At 39.9% G+C, this 23,567-nt stretch overlaps 1 protein-coding gene across 1 annotated transcript in view; it reads left to right on the forward strand.

Annotated features, from left to right (window-relative positions):
• Window positions 1-23,567, forward strand: part of LOC130695948 (uncharacterized) — a 50,027-nt gene that overhangs the window by 9,429 nt on the left and 17,031 nt on the right. Inside the window, exon 3 of the mRNA XM_057519019.2 lies at window positions 14,600-14,687. The gene's annotated coding sequence lies outside the window, so the exon portion shown is untranslated. The remainder of the gene's footprint in view (window positions 1-14,599; window positions 14,688-23,567) is intronic.

The following is a 23,567-nucleotide window of genomic DNA, read 5'->3' on the forward strand; positions in this document are numbered from 1 at the left end:
GTTTAAACGTTTCTCTCTCTCTCTCTCCCTCTCTCTCCGTCTGTTCGATTATTTTAAACCAACAGGTTTCTCTATTCTTTTCATTTTTACATTTTCGCTTCTTTTTTCTCGGTAAGGGACCAGATGGGGGGTCTTTCTTTCGGATGCTTCAAGTCCCAATGTTTAGTTGTCGGGACCTTTGGGTGGTCAACTCGGCTATTTTTTTTTCTTCTTCCTTTTTTGGAGGTTTCGAATCTTACGAACGATGGCGTCCCTACCGAAAAAACGGCCTGAGACAAATTGATTTTCGTTTTCGTCTTTGACTTCTGATGGCGTTCTTGTTCAATCGGCGATACCGCTTGATTGTGTTTGTTGTGTGTTTTGTTGTATAGACATGTGTGTGTCTTGATGGTTCTCCTGCAAGACATCTTTATTGTCACCGTCCATGTTCTGTTTGAATAGAGTCTAGAAAAAAAGCCTTTGGAGTTGAATGTCTTGATCCGTGGAACGTTAAACCTCCACCACATTTTCTGGGGGGATGAGAGTCTCGGGGCTGATGGGAATCCTATTGAATGACGAGCTTTACACACACAGACAATCTACGTTTACAATAGACTCGATATGATGCGATTAGTTACGGGGGTATTTAAAAGGCTCCCGTCAGTTTGGCTGAATGAAGCTGTCCATCATTTCAACAACACACACAAAAAAAAAAACTGTAAACTCAATACCCGAAAGACCAGGTGTCGGATAGGACCCCTCCCTTCCACCTCTAGTCGACCCCCGTCTTCTTTATTTTTTGTATTCGTTAGCCATTACACACACGCACAATAAGATTTTCATCCAAAACCTCGTCCCAATTCCCCTGTTGGTACATAACACCGGAAATTCGAAACCCAAACGGCCACAGGCCTTCGACACCCTTCGCTCTTTGTCCGAAAATCATCCAAAGTTTGAAAATGCCTTGCGTTTCTAAGTAATCGATATCGTAGACCTGTTTCTTGTGTTTTTTTTTTTTTTTAAATGAAGTAGAAATTCCAAACGTTTTTAATTGAGGCCGTGACCGAAGGCGTTAAGGAAAATTGCGTTCGCCAATAGTAGTCGATCCCTGAAGCTCTTTGAGTCGCATTACGGACATGGCGTGATGAATGTCAATTATCCAGTTCTTGTTTTGTTTTTTTCGGATGGCGTTTGTTAAGTACAGAAACAAAAAAAAAAAGAAATGGCCGACAGTTTTTCCTGTTGGGTGTTTATGTCGTTGTTTTTTTTCCAACGGATGTTTATTCAAGAGCATCCAACCCGGTCGTGTTAACGGCCAAAGTCGTTAACTTATTTTTTTCTCTCTCATGTTCAGATCCTGAGCCATTCGCATAATCATAAAATATAAAAACAAAAAGAGTGTATATATTCTATGATTATTCAATGCAATGGAAAGTCACACCGGATAGCGTCATTATCGTTACCTGTTCTTTGGTGGGAGGCGTGTACAATATGCGATACCGTGCGTTCACGTAGAGGAAATGTATAGAATTTAGAAATAGTCATAACTTTTTTTGGTGGCTATTGCTTTTTAGCTCCTACACTGACTACTCCCACTGCTGAAAGAGCCATGTTCAAAACTCTGTCCATTTTTTCTTCCCCTCGTAGGCACGAATAAACGTGCCCCAAGGATGTTGTTTTTTTTTTCTTCTTTTAATCCCGCGATTGAACGCACGCAAATGGCGAGAAGACACGCGGGGGCTATTTGAAATTGTGCCTCTTCGCGCGCTTCACCCTCTTTAGGTTGTAATATTCCACTGGGCGCTCAGATCTCTATCGCTTTGCGTGGGGTATTTTCAAGTTGGATCATTTTTTTTTTCAATGCTACGATGAAAAACTTTGGTACTATAGAAATTTATTCTGGCCTTTTTTGTCGACTGCTGGGCGAGTGAATTGGTGCCGTCTTGTTAGCACGTTCCCATGGAACGAAGAAGAAAAAAAGAACTAGGGAAAGAGATCCATCATCCCGTTGTGTACCACGAGCTGCAACTTCTTCCTTGCACACTATCTCTTCGTTCCGTCTTCTTTGCCTCGTCTTCCTTCATCATTTCTCTTTCCTATATTTGGGATGAGCGCGAGCTTGATTCGCATTCACCTTTAAAAAAAATCAACCCGCACGCACGCCACACACACACACAGAATGAGAAAAAGGAAAAGTAGATAGATATCGGGGATATGGAGAACGATCTATCCAAAGAATGTCAAAAAAAAAAGAAACTTATTTTTTTACATCCCCACGCAGAATTTCTCTTTCCTTTTTTATAATGTTATTTTTATTTGTTTTATTCGTCTGATGTAATCATTTTCTTTCATTGAAATGATATCAGCTGTCAACCTCCTAAAAAAAACCGACTCGGAAAGGGAAAAAGAATTTTATTATTTTTAGTTTCAAAGTTATTGCGCGTGCCTAGCCTTTTTTTTTTTTTACCGGGAAAAAGGAATAACTTTTTATGTACACACAATCGGCCTGGCGTCTCTGTTTTTACACCTGGGCACCTGGCGGAAGTGGCGGTGGTTATAGGCGGCTGGCTTGCCGTTTGCATTGGCTCAGTATGTGTGTGTGTGTGTGTGGGCTATATCCTCATTTTTTGTTGTTGTTGTTGACGAGAATGATGATAATAATAATGAACTTGTTGCCTGATTTGACGAAGGCAGCACCGACAACTTGGTGAGCAAGTAAGGGGGGAGAGACATAACACTGAGTGTCTAATGACGGTCGTCTGCGTTTTTCATTTTCAGGGGGCTGTATAATATATTCTTTGGAAAATAAAATAAGAGGGAAACGGCCTTTTGCCGGCCGAGCTTTTTTTTTTGTTGAAGGATGATGATGAAGGTAAAAAGAAAAAAAGAAAACAATGAGAAAAGAAACGTGAGCACGAGAGATGCCTGGAGGTGAACTCGTACAGTCAAGTCGCGGTCGTTCAACGCTGGTATTTATGGTGAATGAATGAATAATTAAAGGGAGCCTTTTTTTTTTTTTTTTCCTCTATTCTTTCTTACCTTGTTGAAAAGCCGAAGGGTCGATATATTTATATACCCTGTTGCAGGATACGCATTTATAACTTGACAGATTGCTCTATTGTTCCTCCCACCCTCCGCTTTTTTTTTTTCTCTTGTACATTTTTCGTGCTTTTCGAAATGAAAACACTCGCAGAGTTAAATCAGTTGTGTTTGGAATGATTTGAAAGAGAATTCCAATAGTTTCTATAGGCCGCATAATGTTTTAGTCAGACCCCCTTTTGGAAACTGTTTTGCAAGTCAATGAGTTATTTTCTTGATCGTGTAAACATCATCAGAACGGTGATTGAGAAGGAGAAGGGGCTTGTGCGTGAGCCGGTTCTTCCATTTCCTCCTGGCTTTTCGTTTCCGTTGGTGGTTAACAATTTTCTTGCATTAGAGAAAATGTGAATGAAAACGAGAAGGGGAAAATCTATTGGGCCTGCCGGCAATCAATTTGATTTATACCGTCGCTCAGTATATCAGTTGATTCGAATAGAGAACTTCCCCTCATGTTTTTTCTTTATTTATTTTTTTTTCTTCTTGTTGTCGGTTTATTATTAAATAACGAAGATTGAGTTTTTTGGGAGGGGGTTTTTGTTTAAGTCATTTTCTTTTGTCAGCGAGGCCTCTTGTTCAGAATAATTACAATTATTGAAAGATAATCTTTTCTTTTTATAAAAATGATTGGCTGACTTGGAAAGGCAAACAAAGCCTTGGCGTGCGAGGATGCGGAATCGGGAAATAGACGGTTTTTTTGGTAGAACGAAAAGAAAAACAAAACTGATCTCGTTATGCCGCACCACTTGCTACACTTTTATGTCGTTCCCGTGGTCCTCTTTCGTGTGTCAACTCTCTCTCCCCTCGGAAAAAAAATGGGACTCTCTGTATCCTGGCCCACATCCATCTCTCTACTTTGCGTGTGTATGCATGTACTTTGAGGGGATTTAACAAGCTTTTTCGTAGCCAGTCATCCGCACCGATAACACGATAGGCAAAAGAGGAGACATGTAGGAAAAAAAAAAAAAAAAAAAAAAAGAAGTCAGCCACCTTCAAACTTGACTCGGTTTCTGTTTGTTATGTTTCCCTGTCTTGGTCGCAACTTGATCATGAAACGACAACTCAAGATGACGGAAGTCACCATCCATTTCCTACGACGAGGAAAATGTTTAGAGGGAGGGGGGGGGGAGACGGGGGAGGGACAACCTGTTAAACTCTTGTCGAAGTAGCGGAGAGAGAGAGAGAGGGGGGATCTTGGCGATACGGCGTGTTTTCCAGATGCTGATCAGAAATGTTGTTTGGACTCTTTTGATATGAAAGCAATGAAAAATCTGCCCCACTCATTGTAGTTCGTCCCCCCCCCCCCTTCTTGTCGATTCTCAAGGTTCCGGTCACGTGACTATTACATCAGAAAGGCAGACCGGAGAACCCCCACTACCCTTGAATGTTCTACTAACCATGAAAAAAAAAAAAAAGAAATGTGATGGGGCATATCTAGTTATATACACTCGGTGTGTGTGTGTGTGTGTGTGTGCTGTATACACATATAAACACGCGTTCGATGTTTGATATGTTTGAACGTAGGCAGTTATGGCGAGGCAATGGAGAGTGGACTAACGGTAACGCTGGACCCCTTTTCTTTTTTTTCTTTTTTTTTTTTGGAGGGTGAAAATCGAAAATCGATGGCCGAAAATTTTTTGGGGGTCTGAGTTGCGTAGGCGAAGGGGATGGATTCTTGAAAATGAGAATATGGCGAGGTGTACGTAGGGGAAAATGGCTGATGAAAAGTTGGATAAACACGAGGCCAACAGAGGAAGTGTATATCTATATATCTAAATATATTGTGTGAATAGGGGGAAATCCATCAATCTGCGTCAAAACAAATTTTTTTTTTCTTTCTTTGGCCTCTCTAACGTTTGTCCCTACTCGATATTACATTTTTTTTTTTCTCTTTTTTCGGTCTTGTTTTGTTGTGTTATTACACGCACTTCTTTTTTTGCGCTTGATGCTACACAAACGGTCATTTTCGTCCCACCTTTTTTCTAATAATTTTGCCGCCCCAATGGCGCCGTGAAATCATTCATCATCGATGATGTGTTAACAGTCTGGAGGGGAGGGAAAGAGGTGGGCCATTGTCGCATCACTTGCCTAGAAATCGGAATAGACAAACAGGGGGGAAAAACGAAGAAGAGCATATGTTAATTTCATACGCACGTTGGCTCTTTTCCTGGAAAAATGGGCAACCATTCCAAATCCTTGGCATACCTGCAGGTGTGATAGTAGTAAAATTTGTAGCAAGTACCGTACACTTTGATCCAATCAATAAAATCTGAATGATCCTCCAATTTCCTGTGCGCCGCCTACGAGAATGTAAAAAAAAAAAAAAAAAAAAAAAAAAAAAGGTTTTCCAGCACAACACAAGGGATACTTAAGGTTTATATTGGCCCGTTAATAAGTCTGGGGGAATTGGATTGGGAAACGATTGTGTTTCTGTCAAGTGGTCGGCAAGAAAAAGACAGCAGATTCTACTGGCGTTATAATTTTCTGTCTCTATCCACTTGGAAATCTATGCGGGTTAACTTGTTCCTCCTCTTTTAGCTGTCCGTCTTCTTCCTCCTTTTTTTTTTTTATCGTGTTGATAAAGTAGCCATTTGGAGTGGACGACTAAGGAAATATAATGTCGTTCCACCTTTTTTCTTTCCCCTTACAACGTTCTTTTCTATTCATTGCCGCCTTCTTTTTGAACTATATTACTTTTTCTGCTACTGTACAGACGTTGGGGGGGAAAATGCGATTACCATCACATAGTTGTCTCTCTTTTTCTACTTCATCTCCTTTTCCAAGGGGATAACACACAAGCACTAAGGGAGGGAAAAGGTAGAAGGGAAGAATGTGTTTTTCAGAGCTTTTTTAATCGTCGGTTGTTTGAACTAGTTTTAAAAAGACAGACAGGGACAAGTGAAGTAGACAGTTTTCCAACCCTCGCTCATGGAAGAGAATTGTGTACGTCCAGGAGCGAAACACGTCGGGGAAAAAGAAGGGCGGAGGTAGCAATAGTAGTAGTTAAAGAAAAAGGAAGAAAAAAAAAAAAAAAATAAACTACTACCTGTGTAACTGTAACTCGAGTGCGTGTGTCTTATAGTGCCCTGAAAAGAAGGACGACCTCTTCTGAAGTCAGTAGTGTGAGGAGGAGACGGACATAAGGCACGTTCCTTATGACTGTTGGCTTTGATGGGCGGTCAACAATTTGAACAAACATTGAACCCGAAAAGCTTCTTTACCTAATGACCTTGTTTCTTGTTTTTTTTTTTTTTTTTTTTTTTTTTTTTCTTATTTCCTCTTTACAAACAGTGGGAAGGCTATTCTTTTTTTTTTTTTTTTTTTTTTTAACCAGATTGTATAACTACTTCGTATGGTGAATGGCCGGCAAAAGAAATAGTCAAATTGCATTTTTGCCTTAAACGACGACTATTTTTTTTCCGTTTGCATTTTTTGACAGTTATACATAAAACATGATGTGCAGTAAGTAGTCGTATATATATTTTTTTAAAGACCCGGTCTGGTGCCTCGGGTGTCGTTCTCTTCAAATGGTGAAGAAAAGGAAAAATTTCGCCAATTTCGATGCAAATTTTTGGTAGTAGTAGTTGTTGTAGTGTACCTCCCTCTTTCTGCTTTCGACGGTGAGGATGCAAGCAGCATCTGGCGTGCGTTCGCCATCATTTTCAATGCAATATGGTTTGATGGGGCATCATAAAAGTCACGTGCTGTGTGCGCTCCCCGTGTACACTATAGATCGAATGAAATGCGCACTGGTCCGACCCTCTGCTTCTCATTGCTCGCATATCCATTTTAGACGACGTGCGCGCTAGTGACGCAAAAGAACCGAACAAAAAAAAAATAATAATATGAAAGGGGGGCTGCTTTATTTTTTTAGGGCCGGCTGGGTGGGTTGTGTGTCTTTTGATTATAATTCAGGAAAAAAAAAAAAAAAGGAAGCGACTTGTGCTGTAATGTCTATCCCTTTTTCCTTGTTTAAAAAAAAAAAAAAAAAAAAAAAACAGAGGGGGATCCCAAGTGCTGTTTGGAAACCCCGAAAAGAAATAAAAAGAGACAAAAGCGTGCTCATCGCACAAGCTGGATGGTTCCCCCCCCCCCTTTTTTTTCACTGCTTACGGTATTTTTTTCATGAGATCTATTTTTCTTACCCAAATGGGCAAAAGGTACTTACTGCACTGCGGTTAGCCAACGGGCTTCATATTACACTCCACCTACACGTCTTCTCCCCACGGCTTTTTCCCGTGTACATCTATTTTCCATCGTTTCACTTTGCTAGCTAAACGTGAGAGGGGGGAATAAGAGTTGGACAAGTTGACAACAAGCAATCGGATGGGAGCGTGATACGCACGGTACTGTGTAGTCGCTTTGTTGTCGTCTTGTTCGATGATGATGATCCTCTATAGTCTCGGCGATTGTGTTTTAAACACCAACAAGGAGGGAGGAGGACGACAAGGAAAAAGCTTTTCTTGTTTTCTCGTTTCGTTTCTTTTTTTTATATTTTTCTTTCGAGTGATTGAGGACACACTCGGCCCTCCCGCAGAGAGGGACAGGGAGACAGACAACAAGAAAAAAAGAGAAGAGGTTTTTTCTTCTTCTTCTTCTTCTATTTTTTTTTTTTGTTCTTGTGTTGGCCGGAGCAGCACCACTTAACTTTCGATTGGAGATGACATTGAACATGGGGCCATCACCGTCCGATGGCATGCTGTGACAACAAAAGAAATAGCACACACAGCCATAAGACAGAACATTTTGGAGACAACCAGTAGAGTGTAGTATTAAAGACCTTTAGTTCTAGTATAGAAAAAACTAAGCTCTCCTTTTGCCTTCACCCCCTCTGTCTCTTTGTGTGCCTCTTTTGTTGGGTCCTCCTGTCCCTTCACCTTTTTTTTTTCCTCCCTTCTCGACTGACGTCCACTATATTCCGGATGTCGGCATTGTATTACCTCTCTTCTTTAAAACTATACGCGCATAACACTCGGGGAGGTTTATTATTGACTCAAATTTTTTTTTTTTTTGTTCTTTGTTTAAAAAAAAAAAAATAAAATAAAAAATAAGGAAAATTATTAGTTTTCCTTTTTTTTGAGGGTTTTTTTTTTTTTTTGAGGGTGGACTCCCATCGGGGCTTCCTTCTTGCCTACCTAACAACAAAAGAAAAAAAAACGGTGTGTGTGTTTGTGAACACCTTTTTGTGTTGGATAACATGCGTCAAACTAACACGATAGAAACTTGGCCACCTACGTGGCCGTCTAAATATAAGCTCCTTGTTCTTGTTTTTCGTTATCACCCGGGTGTGTGTGTGGGAGTAGCTGGGGAGGGGACAAGCTATACATGCCGTTAATATAACCGGATTCGTTGAGGTGTAATAAAGGAGATCAATGGGAAACGAAAGAGAGCAAACCCCTTTTTAATCCGTCAAACACGGGGGAAAAAAACTGGACGTTACACTCGAGCGGTACAGAGGGGTCCTCTTTATGGCGGGAACATTTGAAATGATTTGAAAATAGGGCATCGCTTCGGCTTTGATTTTCCTTCTTATTTTCTTTTTTGTTTGAAAAAAAAAAACAAAGTAAAGGCGATCGATGGGTGTTTGTTTATTGATCAAAGTTAATTTTAATCGTAGCCAATGACGCAAAAGTCCGCGTTTAAATAAATAAACAAGAGCCGGAGAGTGGGCTATTTTGCGACATCAATATTTGATGCGTTGATTCGCCGTGTCACGAAGCAGAAGAAGAAAATAAAGAAGGAGGAAATGAACAAATAAAAGGGATCTAGTCTAGTATAACAAGCCGACAGAGAGGAGCGTGACTTGCCAAGTGTCACAGAAGACTCTGACTTTTTTAGAGTTTCCGACAGAAAGGGAAATGTCGGTGCGTTGGGAGCGGGGAAAAAGTTAAAAAAAAAAAAAAAAAAAAAAAAAAAAGGGAAGTTGGGACGGAATTTCATCCGTCGGTGAGTTCTATTATAACGGCACTCTTGACAGTCGTAAATATAAACATATACAAATAAAGATGTAGACGATGCAAAGTAGGCCGTATGTCAAGTCCTTAGAGAGAGGCGAATAAGACTTTCCTCTCTCTCTTTTTTTTTTTCTCGTCTGCAAAACAAGACACGTCATTCGACTTCTACTTTGATCATACGGCAAACCGAGAGAGGAAAAAAAAAAAGAGCAACCCACATACCTCCCACCCCCCTTCCTCCCGCTGTTGTACATATATTTTTTCCAATAAGTAAAAGAAAAAAAAAAGGCTATACCCCAATGTTCATGGCGTGTTGCGTATCGTTTCGTCGCCGTCTGTGCGAAGCTTATCGATCAAGTTTTCAAGTCGATACACATTCAGTCATTTTGAGTAAGAGCGAGGGTACTGCATATGTGTGTAGGAGCCGACGTGAGTTCACTGATGAGAGGAGCAGACAGAAAAAAAAAAAAAAAAAAAGAAAAAAGAAAAATGTTGGCAAGAAAAGTGAGTCCCGTTTGAAATGACAACATCTTTTGATGTTTGACTGCAACAAAAGCTGAGACATTCCTGAGAGTCTGTTTGTTACTACATAGGCTGTGAAAAGACTCATGTCGCCACATTCCGGCTGGATAGAGAAAAGCTGGTTGGATTATATGGTAAGGAAGAAATTCGGATTCAAAACATATGGTCCCCCCCCCCCTTCCCCTAAAATGTTTAATTTCGAAAATCAGCGATGCGAGAATGTGATGTCAACTGACACTACACACTTTGTGTGCCACTCTCTCATCTGTCTGTCACCATACGGAGAAGGGCCGTCAGTGACAGACGAACCAGTTGGATTTATTTTTATTTTTTTAATATTTTTTGGGGGAAAAACGGCTTTGATATTCAACTCTATAGAGCTGATGGTCGCTTCTTTATAGAAACTTGGGAGTTTGGTGTCTTTTGAATTCCCATATCCGCCCTGTTGTTTAATATCGTAGGCCTTGTTGTCTCGTTTTTATTTTTATTTTATTTTGCCTTCTTTATTGGACAGATCGAATTGAAGGACTTTCTTACCCTAGGCCGTGACAGCGACTCAAACAAAACGAGTACGATTGAATTCGTTTTATTTTATTTCACGAGAGTCTTTTTCTCCCCCCCCCCTTCAGTTTGTTGTGTTTATAATAGTAAAAAAGAAAAAGCTAAGTGTAACTCGATTCAATTTTGGATGCCAAAGTAAAAAAAAAATATGAAAAAAAGGGAGGAATGATGCTGGTGCCATCTTGGATGGTTTTAGGAGGGGGACTTCGACTGGTGACGTTTGTTAAGAGAAGCCGATGGACAATAGAGCAATCAGTAAAAAAAGATGTGTGTATTGCCTCGCCATCTTATTCTCTCTTCCTATAGTGAACGTGAAAAAAAAAGAAGAGAAATAATAATCATAATAATAATAATATCATCATGGCTGGCCCCTTCTTTCAATTCTTTTCTAGTTTTTAGTCTTCGATTCGTAAAAGAAAAAAAAAAAAAGGTCTTTTTCTATTTGTGGGGAGGACGAACTCGAAGCCTATTGTCAATTCCGACTTCTTTCTTCTCCAACTGCGCTCTGTGTATATGTGATTCAATTGGAAGCTTTTGGCTTCTCTGCGAAGAAAGAGTGCACTCTCGGATGAATTTCCAACATTTCAGACGGACGCCATTGTGTGTCATCTTTTTATTTTTCGCTTGAATGTCAGAATGCGTTATGACAGGAACAACACACACACATGCACGCTTTTTGTATTATAATGGGACGTTATATCACTTGAAAATCCCTCCCTGTTCATATCCTGGCGACTTTATAGTTTATATCACACGGACAGAGAGAGAGAGAGAGAGAGAGAGGGGAGGATGGATATATATTTTATACAGTGGCCCACTACGGATTGTTACTGTATACTAACTATATATATAGAGGTGCGTTATAGCTACGCTTTCGGGGATTGCCTATTGTCCGAATCCGGTTGCCCCCCCCCTCTATGCAGTTGTGTGACAATACGCACGGAATCATATACATTTATGTACGGTGTGCGGAAGATGGAACACACCCCACCACTTCCGTCCCTGGAAATAATTTAGTTTTTTTTTTTTTTTTTTTTTTTTTTCTTTTTCCTCTTGCATCTCTATAACTATGTACATGGGAAACCTGTACCTCAATTTTATTTTTTTTTTCTCCACTTGTATGTATGGCTTTTGTGTTGGTATTATCATCTGATTATTTAGGTCTTTGCCTCAGTGCGCAAAGCCTACAAACGATTTTTATTTTCCCTTTTTTTTTTTGTGTGTGTGTGTGTTTGTTATTTTATTTTTTATTCTTTATGGTCGGGTTAAAAGGCCACTGAACCAGACCTTTTTTTTTTTGTATCCCCCCAATTATTGGGAAAGCCACAGCTGCTAGTGGGAGATATGCGTAGAGTTGCTTGCCTCAGTTGTTGCATTCTTTTCCAATTAGCATCGCGTTCAGGAGACGACAAGTAACATTGTGTTCCATTGAATGCATGAAAATAGGCATCTGACCTATCTACTAACCTTTGATTGAATCGTCAAATCCAATTTTTTTTCGTTCTTTAAAGAGTCGAATTGATGAATGCGATCGATAAAGGGACTTTTTTTTCTCCTTCTTCTTCTTCTTCTACCGTCCTCCACATTTCCGGGGCCAAATGGGTTTGTCTGTGTTGGGGAATAGAACAGATAAAGACGGATCGAGAGAAAAACAAAATCGAATAATGGTTGATGCGTGAAGCTGTCAAACGTGTAGAAAAACTGGGCGTGATGGAAGAGCTTTGAAAATACTTGGGGATGCATCGAGTAGAAAGACAAAAAATAAAATTCTTATTTTTCAAAGTGGGAGTGAGGACGACATCTGGTCAAAGGTTAGAATTGAGTCCTTTTTTTTTTTTTTTTACTTGGGTCGGATCTCTGCAGGATGTCGTCTCGCACACCTACTACACACCTGTCGCCAATATGTTTTTTTTTTTTCCATCGGCCTTTTTAAAACATAATTTTTCATAGATTTTTGTGTCGTTGTTTAAATTTTGTTCATCCTGAATGACTCAAGTTATTCATCATCATTTTTTTTTTTTTTCTTGGTAAACGATGCCAAACGTTGAAACTAATAGATTTCTGGCCAAGTAGTTATCGTTTACAATTAGCGCCTCTATAATTGTCTAATGTTTTCTCTCGCATTCTTTTGACGCGTTTTCTCACTTGGCCGCTATTTCTGACGCTGGCGTCATAGACAAAACCGTAGCCAAAAAGAAAATTGCAATTACTGAACTGTCATTTTTTATTTCTCGTTATGATGGGCCCTTCAACCAAATTAGATAACACGAAAATTCTCTCTTTTTTTTTTTGTCCCTGCCCAACACCTTCCACTGTTTGAGTTTTGATTGCCTTTTTTTTTTTTTCCTTCTCTTTCTTGGGTTTAGCAATTCTCACCTGCGGCCCCCAGTGTCTTGCGCAGGCGCCTGGCCAGCTGATGCTAATTATATTCATGTGCAATATAAGCGAGCGCGCGCGCGCGCCAGCCCATTCATTTGGAAATGGGCGAACGGAGATAAGAGAGGAAAGGTGTGAACCATAACGCAGCTTTGACTGGATATGGTCAAGTTTCACGCCGATTAGCTCGCAGGTGTGAACCTATCTATCCTGCGCACGGGGTCATTCAATCAGCAAAACAAAAAATTATTCTTTTCTTTTGTTTTCTCCGTCTGCTGAGCAAAAAGAATCTTATGAAAGGAGAAGATGATGCATTCTCATTTTCCATAGCGCCAAAACAAAAACAAAAAAAAAAAAAAAAAAGGGGCTTTTACCGTACAAGTGCAATTTTTGTGGCGGGAGGTTAACAGACGATTTGCTGTGTTTCTTTAAAAAAAAAAAAAAAAAAAAAAAAAAAAACCGAGCCGGAGCTAAAGATGAATAGGAAATTTTTGGCCGGGACAATGGCAGCACGTTTTTTTATTTTTCAGTTTTGGAAAATGGGGATTTTCACCTGGGCTGTGTGTGTGTGTGTGTGTGTGTGTGAGTCCGTTGACGTGGAAGAAACAAATCGCTAAAGAAAATAACAGAATTTATGTATTCGTAAGTGGTGGTAGTGGTAGAGAATGTGGCATTGATACAAAAGAAAAAGAAAGCTGCTCTTGTACCTATCTTGAAAAAAATATTTATATATAAATATAAATACATTTTGGGAAAATCGAAATTCCCGCGCCAAAAAAGGTACGGCTAATTACATACTGCAGAGAAAATGACGTCTGCTACAAAAGATGCATAAGCAGAGTATCGTGATATATGTTATCATCCCAACCGTCTTGAGATTACACGCTTCTATTTGATCCATTACACACAAGCGCAGGGTCGAGGAGTGGAAGAATAAAACAAACGAGGCTATCGGTTTTTTTGTTTTTGTTTGTTTTTTTCTTTTGCGATTCGCCTTTTTTTTTTTTTGCCGTTTTTGTTCTTTCCCGTTCGTCAACGAGGGCCGCAAACAAACAAAAAATAATGATTCGGACAAAACATAACGGGCAAATTGAATGTGGCGCTAAGGTATGTGTTTCATTGAAAGGAAACCCCGCCACAATTTGTTTTTGTTTGCTAGTCCGTGAGAAAAAACCGCAATGTAATCATCATCATCATCATTTTGATAGCATTTTTTTTTTTCGCCTTTTTCTTTTCGCGATATTATGTTGCCGTTTTACGATCGTAGTTTATTGAAAAAAAAAAAAATAATAATAATAATAATGATAAAAACACCTGAAGGTTGTCGGTTATTTTCTTATCGTTTCCATTTTGGAGGTTGTCACAATTTTTTTGCGGCCCGTTTAGACAACATTACCGACGCTCTGATGCGGCTCTTTTGCTTTTCTATCCATCCATCCATCCATCCATCCATCCATCCATCACGAAACGAACGAGGAAAAGACTTTAAACTGAGAAGTGAAAGATCACAATTCCCAGGATCGATGTGCGTCTGCGACAGAGGGGAAACCAAAAAAACTAAAAAACTAAATGAAATCAGCAAAATCTGTACAGGTTTTTCTGTTTCAGAATAACAAGATGAAAAAGAGGAAGGTTTTGTTTTATTTTTAGGGCTTTCAATATTACTAACGGCGGTTGGATTTTAGCGTTGCGCGGGTGTACTCTACGGGATGTAGCACTGGGCTTCAACCTCCCCCTGAAAAAAAAAAAAGCAAAAAAACTTCCATCCGTTCTTTGCTATCGAACACATGCACAGCTGTGCACGAGAGTCCGCCCCATGCGCCAGCTCCATCAGAGTGTAAAGAACCTGGTTGAACCTGGACTGTGTTCAGAGAGAGTCGAGCCTTGGTGGCTAGCGGACGTTGTGTTTTGCCATTCGTTCCGCTCATTTTTTTTTTTCCCCTGTCCATTCTCTCTCTCTTTTAGTTCCTCGCTAACTTTGGTGTGTGAAAGTCCGCAAACTAAATCGCGTGTACATCAGTGATTTTGTGTGTGTGTGTGTGTGTCTCTTGAAGTGTCTCCTGTTCCTCAAACTCATCAAAGGATCTTTGTTTGTTTTTTTTTCTCTGCAGACTGTCGGGTGTCAAATTCATCATTTATCGCAGTTGATCATCTCACATTTGGGGACTACTCTTCTAGCCGTCGTTCACCAAAGTCAAGGTAAATGTCACACAATCTCTACTTTCAACGTTATTTATATGGAATTGTGAAACGAGAATGTCGGGCATATAAATACGCGGATATAAAAGAAACGTACATAGATACATACGTGTATATGAGCTCTCAAGCGTTCAAAGTTATGTGGCCATTGTGAACGACACAGACGAGTTGCGTGTCCCGCTCGTGTTCGGCAGTCAAGCGGAGGAGGGTAGGGGGTCGTGGTGGTCACGTTAAGGCTGGCCGAACAACCGATGGGCCCTTGTACACAGACGACTTGGTGCGTTATATACCACGCCACCACTCTATTGTTGGTGGAGGGGGGGGGGAGATAGAACACAACAACGGCCGAAATGGTCAAGACATATAAATGTCGTCCTTTCTCTCTCTCTCTCTCTCACGAACGAGACGCGGAGAAATGATGATTGTCTTTTTAAGAGGCGCAACGATGACCTCAAGTCGACTGACATGATCTTCGTTATTGGGGGCACATGATGGTGGCTCACTTGGGAAATTTGCTCTTGTTCTTCTTTTTTTTTATTCTGTGTGTGTGTGTGTGTGTGTGTGTGTGTGTGTGTGTTGGAATGGGTCTTCGTTTGACGGTGGTTTCGATCCAGATTGAATTGACGAAGGAAGACTGGCTTCTATCGATTGTTTGAGTCCGTGGCGCGCGCCATCGTAATAATAGTAATCAAGTTGGAGATTTGTTTTTTTGTTTTGTTTAAATCGCATTTTTTTCAACGGTGTGGCGGTGCGAAGAAAAAGATTCGAATTCGTTCGTGAGTGGTCCGCAGTAAAATGGCGATAGTCCGCGAAAATTGTAAAATGAAACAGACACGAGTCAGTGCGTGTTCGAATGTCTTTTTTCTTCGTTTTTTCGTGTGTGTGTGTGTGTGTGTGGATAATTTTCCCATTTCTTGGAATTTTGAATTAATTCCTGTGTCATTTTGAATTTTCGTCGCCCAAGTTTCAAAGAATTCTCACGACTCCCGCAGACATAATTCGATTATTATTCACCTGTCCTGCCTCTTGTATACATTTTTTCCCCCATTCCTTTAGCAATAGGACTCTTTTTCTTTTTTTCTTTGGTGACATATTTTTTCCCCTTCCTTTCTTGCTTGTTTTTCCTCTTTTAAGGATCGTATGTCACACAAGACTATTGTTACCCATTGCCTGGTTAGCAACGTCAGTGACATTAGCTAATAAGACGCGCAAATAAAAAAAAAAAAGGAAATGAAACCAAGTGGGCCAAAAAAAAAAAGAAAAGAAAAGAAAAACAAGTCGATAGATGGAGGAGCTTTAGGGACATGTGCCGTTTGTTTTTTTAATATGATGCGATTCTGCCGACGATAATGACGCTTAATGTCTTATCTTGAAGTGAATAGGATCCGTTGGCCCTCCACGTCTTCCTTTTTTTTTTTTAAATCGTCCTATCTCGCCATCTGAAGCAATATCATCTCGTTTCATTACAAACGATGATGATTTTCTCTTCTCATTTTCTCTTTTCTTTTTTATTTTGAAAAAAAATTGAAACTTAATTTTTGTGTGCGTGTTTTTTTCTTGGAGGGCTAGGAGGGTTCGTTCGTCCGGTCGCAATTAGTCTCTCTTTACACACACGCACACACACACACACACACACACATATGCACACAAACAAACTAAGAGACGGGGCTATAGAGCGGGGCCGTCTTTAGCCCTGAAGGATCTCGTTACGAACTTTGGGGATACACACGACTATGTATATGCGCATCTGTTTGTTGTGTGTCTAGTCATCTTGTGCCGGTGCTCTTCACCACCCACCACGCCCCTATGCCTGTGCGCTCTCTTGTTGTATTTATTTATTTATTTTTTTTTTTTTGTTGTAATAAGAACATAATTTCAAATGAGAGAATTGGAAAATGAACTGAAGATCATTTTCTCTCGGTCCGATCTCTTTTCTTTTTTTTCTTTTTTTTTTGGTTCGTTTGCTTTTGACGTGTAGCCTTTGGGAAAGCGAAGGGAACAAACATAGCCAGTAGGTAGAAAATAAAGAAAACTTTGGGGCCAAAAACAAAAAGTAATTCTTCTTCGCTCTGCTTTGTTTCCCTCCCGGTTTTCCTGATTGGTTTCGTGATGGATTCCCTCCAATCTGTGGAGACGGTCTCCGCGAGTACGCGGTAGCTACGATTTACTCTCACTTGTAATTTTTGTTCTTTTTTTTTTTTTTTTTTTTTACTGCTAACCTACTACTACCCCCGCGTTGGAAAAAAAAAAAAAAAAAAAAGTTACAATGGGCATTCGAGCAGCTCTGACTGTTTCAATTAAGGGAAGAACTAGGATCTCTTCTTTGCCTCTTGCTCCCGCTGGATCGTGATTTTCCTCTCCTCCCTTGTTGATGGTACCACTAAGTCTGTCCAGGTTCCCCTTTTTTTTTTTCTCTCCAGTCGGTAGGGGTTGCGTTGATTGATCAACACCAATCTTGAACTGATTTAAAAGGTGGTGGTGGTGAGCGGAATTGGAAAAAAAAAAAAAAAAAAAAAATGAAAATAATAAGAGTGGACACATAAAAATTTGGGTTAAATGGGAAGAGAAACAGTCACGATTTTTTTTTTTTTTTTTTTTGTGTGTAGAAGAAGAAAAAGAAAACGGTTTATTTTGTCCACTACAGCGATGGCTCGTTATGATAATTCTTGTTTTATTTGTCTGTATTTATATATATATACGTATATATATTTTTTTTTTTTCGTTATGTATGGCTTTTTTTTATTTTGGGTGACCTTTTCTTTCTGTTGCTGCCTTGTGCAACAACCAAGAAAACTTTACGACGTGTCACGGTTGAAGGAACTGCCGTCGTGAGATGTTAAAAAAAAAAACTTCTCTTTCTTCCAGTCCTCTCTTTTATTCTTCTTTTATTTTTATTATTTTTTTTTTTTTTTTACCACCAACCACCACCTTCTTTAAATGCTATTTAAAAGAAAAAAAGAAAAGAAGTCGTAGGACCGTTTGAGGACACAGCGTGAGCGTGAAACCTTGGGGCACTTGTATCGTGGAGGGGCGAGATTCGACGTGTGTGGCCAGTCTTTGAATTTTCGTTGACATTGGCGTTAAATAAATTGTTGTATTGAGACGTTGGGTAATAAGAAGAAAGAAAGGAAAAAGGCCAAAAACTCATTCGTTCCGTCCGATTCATTCCGGTCTGCTACTCGTCGTCCCATTGTCTGCGCCAAGTTTCGATGGCGAAGAAGAAAAAAAATATAGGTCGAATAAAACAAAGAAAAAAAAAACAACATTTTAATGGTATTGTCGAAGAACAGCCATGAAAACGAGTGGAAATGACCCGACATCTTTCTTTGCATTCTTTTCGGTATTTTTTTTTTCATTTTCTTGAGTCGTCCTTTACCCCCGTCGCATCGTTAATCTTTCATCGGCAGGGGGTAGTATAGAGTAGGTTATAAAATATTCTGAAAGAAAAAAGAAAAGAAAAAGGCGACCTCTTTCGAAGCTGACAGCTTTCGCATTTTAGCAGCAGAATGTACGATTTTCTATTTCTCTCTGATCTCCGATTGATTTGTAGTTTGGTTGGATAAACTGCGTCTCTATGTATCCGTTCTCTCGATGTTACACAATGCGCCAGTCTGCTTCCTGTTTGGCGAGGGGGCGGGAGGATGCTTTTTGGGGATGTGCGTCTTTCAGCCATAAAAAAACAAACAAAAAAAAAACGGGGAAAAAGAAGAGGTGGTATACGACTTGATGGAAACGGACGACCCAATCAGCCGTGTTACGTCGCCTACGGCTTATATATATATATATATATATATATATATTTGCCTTCCCTCCCCATCTAAACAAGCAACTAGATCAGATGGGAGGGAAGGACACATTTTCTTGGTATCTTTTTTTTTTTTTTTTTTTTTGTTGGAGTTTCTCTCTGTTCTCTCAATCCATTAGCTCCGGATGATGGATGAACTTGTTCGTCGTCATCGTCGCCGTCGTTGTCCCATTTCGATTTGGAGGGCCGAGAAATCACAACAAGGAATAGAGGGGGGGGGGAAAAGAAGGGAACGGCGCGACGGCGATTATTATTACAAGCCCTCCCCCCCCCCCCCCATCAGGTTCGAGAAAATGTAGTGACTTTTGACTGTTTGGATCATGATGGATGCTCCTCCAAATTCAAGAATGATATCTCACTCTACGAAGAAAAAAAAAAAAAAAAGGTCTGTCATACGCCGGCTTGTTAGCAGACCCATTTTTTTTTTTTTTGTTTTTCTCCTATTCGGCTTCACTACACCCACTCGTATATCAACCGATAAAAACATTTCCCTTTTTATTTTTTATTTATTTATCTTTTTTTTTTTTTTTTTTTTTTGACCGGAGGAGTCCGTCGGCCGTTCTAATCTCATCCCGAGTTGATGGCTGATTATTCATGAACGTGAAAACATTGAAGGTATAGTAAGAGGGGGGGGGTGGGGGTAGGTAAGGAAGTCAGTGGTTTTGGGCGACTTGGGGACGATCGAGCCTATATAACTAGCAGACTAACATTGAACTATCGTGCACTGAATGAGTAACGAATCCAAAGTGGCTCTACCCTCCTCCCGTCTCTCCGGTGAACGTTTTGGGGGAAAAGACTTTTTCCCTTTTTTTTTTTTTTTTTTTTTATATTATTATCGTTTTATTATTTTTCTTTTTCTTCCGTTGAAAGACGGGGAGATGGAGAAGTTTGTCGTAGCGGATCGTGACATTGGGTTGGGGACTGAGGGAATGATGAAAAAAGGAAAGAAAGAAAAAAAAAAAGAAAGAAGAAAGAAGTTGCGTGTCACGCACGTTGAGATGGAACGGAGGGAATTGCGCACCGCAGTGTCTTAAGTAAAGATGTAGATTCGTTTTGGCTTTAGACGGACGATGTTGTACGTTTATAAATGATTAGCGACAGGATGTTGTGTAGCGTGTCGAACGGAGGAGATGACCGCACGTGAAAGAGACGGCCGCCTACTTTTTTCCAACGTGCGGGACAGTCGAACTTTTGCCTATCGCTTTTGAATACATTTTCATTCATTATGTAAGAGACGTGTGCAGTGGGTGTGTGGGTGTGTTGCCGTACGGCGCAGTCGAACAAAAGTCAATAACGTTCCGTGCGTGCTACACATCCATACGCAGATTTCCAACCGAAAATCTTTCCCGCCGTCTCGTTTTCTTTTCCTTTCCTTCGCTCATTAGTCATTTACATTTCGGAAATGTTTTAATAATTAGACACGCGGTAGATATGCCGTATAGATTTTAAAAGGCTTCTTTCAATATCTATACAACATATTATACAGCAGAGTTTTGAGAAATTGAACCCCACTCTCTGTATATTTTTTTTTTTCTTTTTTTTTTTCTTTTTTTATTCTTTGAGAGGGCCGTCTTGTTTCTTTTCCTGAAAGGCGGGCCGGCATTCTTAACCTTGTACTATCTACCGACTGCGACCCACTAGAGTGAGGTACCAAAAGAGAAAAAAAAAAAAAAAAAAGCCTCGTAAGTCTCTCATTTTGATTGCATTTTTTTTTTTTTTTTCTTCTTCTTCTTCTTCTTCTTCTCCCCTCCTCATCTACGCGTTCTTGTGTCTTGTCTATCTGTTGTGTGTGTGAGAGTGTGTGGTTGACGAGAAACAGGTCGCAGGACCCGTCGTCCAGGGCAACCGATGCCTTCCAGATGAAACACGCACATGCAATGGACTCTCTCTCCTCTTCTTTTTGCTGAGTTGGGGTCCAGCTGTCACACACAAGTCTTTGACTTTCAATGCCAAAAGGATGTCGTTTTTTTTTCTTCTACTTACGTTGCTCATTTTTGTTCCTCGTGTTGGCGTTTCGTTTTTTAGCGGGGCGCTAATAGTAGGGAGACGAGCAGGAGCTGCTAGTCGGTGACAGCCGGGCAAATTGGGGTTAGAATGCTTTATTAACTAGTCGGTAAACTTACTTACCGACCTCTGCACCCCGTTTCGTTATTTCTCGTTTCCAGTTTCATCGGCCAAATGCTGCAATGACCCTGTTACATATGCCCCCCGCCCTTTCTTTTTTTTTTTTTTTTTCTTTAGAAGGGCAAGAATAATGAAACTGCTGACAGAGTTGCAGCATTTTTTTTTTTTTTTCTTCCCTATTTAACTAAGAGGGGATTATTGCAATTGAATTTTGAAATGAAATTTGGTATTTGGTGGTCGCTGGGAGACAGACGGGTGGAGGACATGCAAAAGTCGTAGATTCATGATCACCATTATTTGAAGGCTTTCCTTTTTTTTTTTTTTTGCTTTCTGAAATTACTGCTGCTACTGCATATATCTTCTTCTTCAACCTCCCCCTTCCCGTTTCCTCGTCATTTGCGCATCCATATTCAACACATTTTCCAATTTTCAATTGAATGGCTTTTCCCCCCTCTTTTAAGCGCCCACGATTTGAATCGCACGTCTACGGTTTTAAACATTTTCCCTCCTTTTCAGTTCTGTTTTGTGGCCGGGCAAAAAAAAAAAAAAATAATAATAAAATTTAAAAAAAAAAAAAAAAAAAAAAAAGTTCATTCCTCGAGCCTCTCGGTGGGCTTCTTCTTGCCCCGCTGCGCCCTCCTATCCTCCCCCTCCCCGACGCACACACACAGAAAGAGAGAGAGTCTGTCATTGTGTGTCGCAGCAAAGCTGATTAAATGTTGCCCCGCGCGTCCAATATGACGAGGGAACGATTAATCTGCTCTGCCAGATCGGCCCGAGCGCACTCCCCCAACATTTTACGTTTCCTTTAACATCGGACGACAAAACGCGAAGGGAATCCGTTTTTTTTTTTTTTTTTAACAATTCATCAGCAAAAGACGGGGCCACACAAACAAAACTTTAAAAAATAAAATTTATATATATATTGAATATAATAAATAAAAGACCGGTAGATTACAGTTGCAAGTAAAAAGGGGGGGGGGCAGGATGAACGCGCGCGCACGTTTGAATCGAATAGTCTTCATCATTTCGCATCATTTGCAGCAACGGTTCACAATAGACATTTTCTGGGGCACCCAACAACCCAACTTTGATTAACAATTGGATTTTTTTTTTTTTAAACGACGTATTTGATCGCTCCCCTCCGTATTTGTACGTATTCGATTTCAAACAGACGTTTAACAAAAAGAAAAGGCGAGGAAGTAAACAGGACGGGCATCTGGCGCAACATTTGAACTGTTTCAAACAATGAAAGGTGTCTGGGTGAGGTAAAAAAAAAAGGGGGGGGGGGTCCCTCCCCTTGTCGTTTCGTATTAACAGTTGAGCAAAGAGGAGATGAAGATGATGATGATGTTATATCAGCTTGATTTCATTCCAAACACAGGGGACTCGTAGAACAGGTTAGCCAGCTGTTGGGCTCTTTTCTCTTCTTTTTTTTTTGTTTTTTTTTTTTTTTTGTTTACCTTTTAATGAAACCGTCTTTGGGACTACGGGGTAAAGGAGGAGGGCAAGTTTGAACTGGAATTAACCCGAGTGACGTGCTGGCAAAGAAAATAGGGAAGACGGGGCCAATCAGATAACATGCCTCCAGCTAGCAGAAGCCTTTTTTTTTCACATTCTTCCGTCTTAAAAAAAAAAAAAAAAAAAAAAAAAAAGAGGGTTAGACTTTGTTAGAATGTTTGAAAATAGAGATGAAACTCCTTGCCTTTGACCCCATCACTTGTTGAGAAAAGAAACAAAAAAAAAAATGGGATTTATAATTCCTTTTATTTTTCTTTTTTTACCTGTGGAGAAAATGAAAATAAAGTAAGGTCGAAATACGGCGTATGACACACCGTGTTCCAGGTGTCAGCATCTTGCATAGGCCCCCATTTCTCGCAATGGTAACCCAATCTGCCTGAGAAAGACAAGTCCATTTTCTTGTTTATTCCCTCCGCCCTTTTTTTCTTTTTCTCTCCCTCGCGTGTTGTCTCTCGTATCTTTGGAAATAAATGATGTGGAAAGCTGGTCATTTATATCTCTGATTGAGATCACTTTCCTACACTACTACCCTCTTTATTTATTTATTTGAAAACCCTTTTTTTTTTTTTTTTTATTCTCTCGTCCTTGTTCTCCTCCCATTTCATTTCGTGTTGTCTATAATCAATGGCTGGGAATACAAACAAAATAAAAAAAATAAAAAAAAATTCCTTTTCGTTGCTCGTGTTCCAGTAGCTGGGTGGCACATAATAATGCGGAACAGAGCATTCTTTTTTTTATCAAGGAATTCCCACCTAGATCGTTCGTCTTGTTTACCCTAAATAAACCTTCACCTTCACAAATCCATCTGTGACGGTTAGTTCGGTTGGAAGGAGAGCTGGATTTCTTTTTTTTTTTTTTCTTTTTTTCCATTCCGAATGAATAGGCTTAATACCCCGAGTAGCGAAAGAGGCCCCACACCGGGTTTTTCAGTTCATTCCCTTAAATGGTGTTATAAGAAAATAGTTTTTCGAGGAAACGGGCGTTTTTATTGACACACACACCGTTTTTTATTTGTCGATATTGCTGGACATGGCAATAAAAACTCGCCAACTAAGAAAATGATCTTTAAACTGTCGCATTTTCCTTATGCAATAATACGATAATAGAAAAAAAAATAAAAAGAAAAGTTACCAAACATTTCAAACATCGTCTGTACCTTTTCTTTTTATTTTATTTTTTAAAAATAACCTTCTTTGCTATCGCGTGAAAGTTCTTTCTCCACTTCCCTATTTCTATGGGCCGAGACGCTTATCTGTTGCAATGTCGTAGCATATCACTTGAAATCTTTTATTTATTTTTTAAAAAGAAATTGTTAAGAGATCGTTGGGATGTGTTAAAGCGAAAACATGCCGGGCTTTTTAAATAAAATCTCTTTCCTTTGATGGCTGCATGTTTGTTATCGGACACGTTTTACCTCTAAACCAGAATCG

This window comes from Daphnia carinata, chromosome 10 (assembly GCF_022539665.2).
Source record: "Daphnia carinata strain CSIRO-1 chromosome 10, CSIRO_AGI_Dcar_HiC_V3, whole genome shotgun sequence".
Taxonomy (NCBI): domain Eukaryota; kingdom Metazoa; phylum Arthropoda; class Branchiopoda; order Diplostraca; family Daphniidae; genus Daphnia; species Daphnia carinata.